This window comes from Syngnathus leptorhynchus, unplaced genomic scaffold (genome assembly GCF_054491065.1).
Source record: "Syngnathus leptorhynchus isolate UIUO unplaced genomic scaffold, UIUO_Slep HiC_scaffold_107, whole genome shotgun sequence".
Lineage (NCBI taxonomy): Eukaryota > Metazoa > Chordata > Actinopteri > Syngnathiformes > Syngnathidae > Syngnathus > Syngnathus leptorhynchus.
The window spans coordinates 63548-70000 of NW_028232074.1; positions in this window are offsets into that span (position 1 = coordinate 63548).

Genomic DNA, 6453 nt, shown 5'->3' on the forward strand with positions numbered 1-6453 from the left:
GGGTCGCCCGGTTCTTTTTTGATCCAGCCCGGTTCTTTTTTTTATCCAGCCTGGTTCTTTTTACACTTCCAGCTGGAGCTCGGGAGCGGCTTTTTGCACAAGAACACGCCGTGTTAGGCTTCCAGGACCTCGGCTAAGCAATTTTAACGGGTTGCCCGGTTCTTTTTTGAACCAGCCCGGTTCTTTTTTTTATCCAGCCTGGTTCTTTTTACACTTCCAGCTGGAGCTCGGGAGCGGCTTTTTGCACAAGATCACGCCGTGTTAGGCTTCCAGGACCTCGGCTAAGCAATTTTAACGGGTCGCCCGGTTCTTTTTTGATCCAGCCCGGTTCTTTTTTTTATCCAGCCTGGTTCTTTTTACACTTCCAGCTGGAGCTCGGGAGCGGCTTTTTGCACAAGAACACGCCGTGTTAGGCTTCCAGGACCTCGGCTAAGCAATTTTAACGGGTCGCCCGGTTCTTTTTTTTATCCAGCCCGGTTCTTTTTTTATCCAGCCCGGTTCTTTTTACACTTCCAGCTGGAGCTCGGGAGCGGCTTTTTGCACAAGATCACGCCGTGTTAGGCTTCCAGGACCTCGGCTAAGCAATTTTAACGGGTCGCCCGGTTCTTTTTTGATCCAGCCCGGTTCTTTTTTTTATCCAGCCCGGTTCTTTTTACACTTCCAGCTGGAGCTTGGGAGCGGCTTTTTGCACAAGAACACGCCGTGTTAGGCTTCCAGGACCTCGGCTAAGCAATTTTAACGGGTCGCCCGGTTCTTTTTTGATCCAGCCCGGTTCTTTTTTTATCCAGCCCGGTTCTTTTTACACTTCCAGCTGGAGCTCGGGAGCGGCTTTTTGCACAAGATCACGCCGGGTTAGGCTTCCAGGACCTCGGCTAAGCAATTTTAACGGGCCGCCCGGTTCTTTTTTTTTATCCAGCCCGGTTCTTTTTTTTATCCAGCCTGGTTCTTTTTACACTTCCAGCTGGAGCTCGGGAGCGGCTTTTTGCACAAGATCACGCCGTGTTAGGCTTCCAGGACCTCGGCTAAGCAATTTTAACGGGTCGCCCGGTTCTTTTTTGATCCAGCCCGGTTCTTTTTCCACTTCCAGCTGGAGCTCAGCAGCGGCTTTTTGCACAAGATCACGCCGGGTTAGGCTTCCAGGACCTCGGCTAAGCACTTCTAACGGGTCGCCCGGTTCTTTTTTTGAACCAGCCCGGTTCTTTTTACACTTCCAGCTGGAGCTCAGCAGCGGCTTTTTGCACAAGATCACGCCGGGTTAGGGTTCCAGGACCTCGGCTAAGCAATTTTAAAGGGCCGCCCGGTTCTTTTTTTGATCCAGCCCGGTTCTTTTTACACTTCCAGCTGGAGCTCAGCAGCGGCTTTTTGCACAAGATCACGCCGGGTTAGGCTTCCAGGACCTCGGCTAAGCACTTCTAACGGGCCCTGGTCCACCCCTGCCAGCGCATTTCAAAACTTGGCATTAATTTCGACCTAAGAGACGAAGTCTGATTTTTTTCTACCACTTGGGCGGCCTTTTTGCACCCAGAACACCCGCACCGGCACCATAAATTCGAAGGGTGCCGAGTGCGTCGGCGCAGATTCTGCGACGGAGTGACACTTCCCTCTTGTGGACATTCGGCGGTAGGTGAAATGCGCACTCGGTCTTCTCTTTTCTTTTCCTTCCAGTGAAACTTTGGCAACATTCTGCGAGCTGCTGGCTTCCAGAACCTCGGCCAAGCAGGTGGAGGATTTTTTTCCACTTCCAGCTGGAGGTGAGGAGGGACTTTTTGGGCAAGATCACGCCGACTTAGCAAGCAAGGTGGAAGTGCCAGCATGCTCCGTGGCTGGAAGTGTGGATGTGCCAGCACCCTCCCTGCCTATGGAAGTGTGGAGCTCCAGCACCCTCCCTGCCTATGGAAGTGTGGAGCTCCAGCACCCTCCCTGCCTATGGAAGTGTGGAGCTCCAGCACCCTCCCTGCCTATGGAAGTGTGGAGCTCCAGCACCCTCCCTGCCTATGGAAGTGTGGAGCTCCAGCACCCTCCCTGCCTATGGAAGTGTGGAGCTCCAGCACCCTCCCTGCCTATGGAAGTGTGGAGCTCCAGCACCCTCCCTGCCTATGGAAGTGTGGAGCTCCAGCACCCTCCCTGCCTATGGAAGTGTGGAGCTCCAGCACCCTCCCTGCCTATGGAAGTGTGGAGCTCCAGCACCCTCCCTGCCTATGGAAGAGCCACCTCCGCGGGCATGCTGCTCAACCACGCCGGCCCAGAGTTCCAGCCGCTCGGCTACACTCTCTCACAAGCCCCGCCTGGAGCTCCCCAGCCCGCCCCTGGTACCTCAACTACCGAGGCCAGCCGCTCGACCAGGCCGGCCCAGAGTTCCAGCCGCTCGGCTTCACTCTCTCACAAGCCCCGCCTGGAGCTCCCCAGCCCGCCCCTGGTACCTCAACTACCGAGGCCAGCCGCTCGACCAGGCCGGCCGAGAGTTCCAGCCGCTCGGCTTCACTCTCTCACAAGACCCGCCTGGAGCTCCCCGCCCCACCCCTGGTACCTCAACTACCGAGGCCAGCCGCTCGACCACGCCGGCGCAGAGTTCCAGCCGCTCGGATAAGCTCTGTCACTCACCCGCCGCGCAGCCACCGGTAACGGGGAAATGTCGCCGCCTGGCGGACACGCCGTTGTAAATGAATGGGCTTTCGCACTTAGTGCAATTTTCGCCAACTCTCTGACTGGAGCTATGGAAGTATGGAGCTATGGAGCCACCAGCCACCCAGGCTGGAGCTATGGAGCCATGGAGCTCTGGTGCTATGGAGCTCTGGAGGTATGGAGCTATGGAGCTATGGAGCTATGGAGCTATGGAGCCCTGGAGCTCTGGAGGTATGGAGCTATGGTGCTATGGAGCTCTGAAGCCATGGAGCTCTGGTGCTATGGAGCTCTGGAGCTCTGGAGGTATGGAGCTCTGGAGGTATGGAGCTATGGAGCCCTGGAGCCCTGGAGCTATGGAGCCCTGGAGCTATGGAGCCCTGGAGCCCTGGAGCTATGGAGCCCTGGAGCTATGGAGCTATGGAGCCCTGGAGCTATGGAGCTATGGAGCTCTGGTGCTATGGAGCTATGGAGCTCTGGTGCTATGGAGCTATGGAGCTCTGGTGCTATGGAGCTATGGAGCTCTGGTGCTATGGAGCTATGGAGCTCTGGTGCTATGGAGCTATGGAGCTCTGGTGCTATGGAGCTATGGAGCTCTGGTGCTATGGAGCTATGGAGCTCTGGTGCTATGGAGCTATGGAGCTCTGGTGCTATGGAGCTATGGAGCTATGGAGCTCTGGTGCTATGGAGCTATGGAGCTCTGGTGCTATGGAGCTATGGAGCTCTGGTGCTATGGAGCTATGGAGCTCTGGTGCTATGGAGCTCTGGTGCTATGGAGCTATGGAGCTCTGGTGCTATGGAGCTCTGGAGCTCTGGAGGTATGGAGCTATGGAGCCACCAGCCAGCACCCTCCGTGGCTGGATCAATGGAAGTGTTTTAGGTACCAGGCAGCCAAAGGGCCGAGGCCTCACGCTCGACCACGCCGGCGCAGAGTTCCAGCCGCTCGGATAAGCTCTGTCACTCACCCGCCGCGCAGCCACCGGTAACGGGGAAATGTCGCCGCCTTGTGGACACGCCGTTGTAAATGAATGGGCTTTCGCACTTAGTGCAATTTTAGCCAACTCTCTGACTGGAGCTATGGAAGTATGGAGCTATGGAGCCACCAGCCACCCAGGCTGGAGCTATGGAGCTATGGAGCTCTGGTGCTATGGAGCTATGGAGCTCTGGTGCTATGGAGCTATGGAGCTCTGGTGCTATGGAGCTATGGAGCTCTGGTGCTATGGAGCTATGGAGCTCTGGTGCTATGGAGCTATGGAGCTCTGGTGCTATGGAGCTATGGAGCTCTGGTGCTATGGAGCTATGGAGCTCTGGTGCTATGGAGCTATGGAGCTCTGGTGCTATGGAGCTATGGAGCTCTGGTGCTATGGAGCTATGGAGCTCTGGTGCTATGGAGCTATGGAGCTCTGGTGCTATGGAGCTATGTAGCTCTGGTGCTATGGAGCTATGGAGCTCTGGTGCTATGGAGCTATGGAGCTCTGGTGCTATGGAGCTATGGAGCTCTGGTGCTATGGAGCTATGGAGCTCTGGTGCTATGGAGCTATGGAGCTATGGAGCCACCAGCCAGCACCCTCCGTGGCTGGATCAATGGAAGTGTTTTAGGTACCAGGCAGCCAAAGGGCCGGGGCCTCACGCTCGACCACGCCGGCGCAGAGTTCCAGCCGCTCGGATAAGCTCTGTCACTCACCCGCCACGCAGCCACCGGTAACGGGGAAATGTCGCCGCCTGGCGGACACGCCGTTGTAAATGAATGGGCTTTCGCACTTAGTGCAATTTTCGCCAACTCTCTGACTGGAGCTATGGAAGTATGGAGCTATGGAGCCACCAGCCACCCAGGCTGGAGCTATGGAGCTCTGGAGGTATGGAGCTATGGAGCCCTGGAGCTATGGAGCTATGGAGCCCTGGAGCCCTGGAGCTATGGAGCCCTGGAGCTATGGAGCTATGGAGCCCTGGAGCTATGGAGCCCTGGAGCTATGGAGCTATGGAGCTCTGGTGCTATGGAGCTATGGAGCTCTGGTGCTATGGAGCTATGTAGCTCTGGTGCTATGGAGCTATGGAGCTCTGGTGCTATGGAGCTATGGAGCTCTGGTGCTATGGAGCTATGGAGCTCTGGTGCTATGGAGCTATGGAGCTCTGGTGCTATGGAGCTATGGAGCTATGGAGCCACCAGCCAGCACCCTCCGTGGCTGGATCAATGGAAGTGTTTTAGGTACCAGGCAGCCAAAGGGCCGGGGCCTCACGCTCGACCACGCCGGCGCAGAGTTCCAGCCGCTCGGATAAGCTCTGTCACTCACCCGCCACGCAGCCACCGGTAACGGGGAAATGTCGCCGCCTGGCGGACACGCCGTTGTAAATGAATGGGCTTTCGCACTTAGTGCAATTTTCGCCAACTCTCTGACTGGAGCTATGGAAGTATGGAGCTATGGAGCCACCAGCCACCCAGGCTGGAGCTATGGAGCTCTGGAGGTATGGAGCTATGGAGCCCTGGAGCTATGGAGCTATGGAGCCCTGGAGCCCTGGAGCTATGGAGCCCTGGAGCTATGGAGCTATGGAGCCCTGGAGCTATGGAGCCCTGGAGCTATGGAGCTATGGAGCTCTGGTGCTATGGAGCTATGGAGCTCTGGTGCTATGGAGCTATGGAGCTCTGGTGCTATGGAGCTATGGAGCTCTGGTGCTATGGAGCTATGGAGCTCTGGTGCTATGGAGCTATGGAGCTCTGGTGCTATGGAGCTATGGAGCTCTGGTGCTATGGAGCTATGGAGCTATGGAGCCACCAGCCAGCACCCTCCGTGGCTGGATCAATGGAAGTGTTTTAGGTACCAGGCAGCCAAAGGGCCGGGGCCTCACGCTCGACCACGCCGGCGCAGAGTTCCAGCCGCTCGGATAAGCTCTGTCACTCACCCGCCACGCAGCCACCGGTAACGGGGAAATGTCGCCGCCTGGCGGACACGCCGTTGTAAATGAATGGGCTTTCGCACTTAGTGCAATTTTCGCCAACTCTCTGACTGGAGCTATGGAAGTATGGAGCTATGGAGCCACCAGCCACCCAGGCTGGAGCTATGGAGCTCTGGAGGTATGGAGCTATGGAGCCCTGGAGCTATGGAGCTATGGAGCCCTGGAGCTATGGAGCCCTGGAGCTATGGAGCTATGGAGCTCTGGTGCTATGGAGCTATGGAGCTCTGGTGCTATGGAGCTATGGAGCTCTGGTGCTATGGAGCTATGGAGCTCTGGTGCTATGGAGCTATGGAGCTCTGGTGCTATGGAGCTATGGAGCTCTGGTGCTATGGAGCTATGGAGCTCTGGTGCTATGGAGCTATGGAGCTCTGGTGCTATGGAGCTATGGAGCTCTGGTGCTATGGAGCTATGGAGCTATGGAGCCACCAGCCAGCACCCTCCGTGGCTGGATCAATGGAAGTGTTTTAGGTACCAGGCAGCCAAAGGGCCGGGGCCTCACGCTCGACCACGCCGGCGCAGAGTTCCAGCCGCTCGGATAAGCTCTGTCACTCACCCGCCGCGCAGCCACCGGTAACGGGGAAATGTCGCCGCCTGGCGGACACGCCGTTGTAAATGAATGGGCTTTCGCACTTAGTGCAATTTTAGCCAACTCCGTGGCTGCAAGTATGGAAGTATGGAGCTATGGAGCCACCAGCCAGCACCCTCCGCGGCTGGAGCTATGGAAGTATGGAGCTATGGAGCTCTGGGGCTATGGAAGTATGGAGCTCTGGGGCTATGGAGCTCCGGGGCTATGGAGCTCCGGGGCTATGGAGCTCCGGGGCTATGGAGCTCCGGGGCTATGGAGCTCCGGGGCTATGGAGCTATGGAGCTCCGGGGCTATGG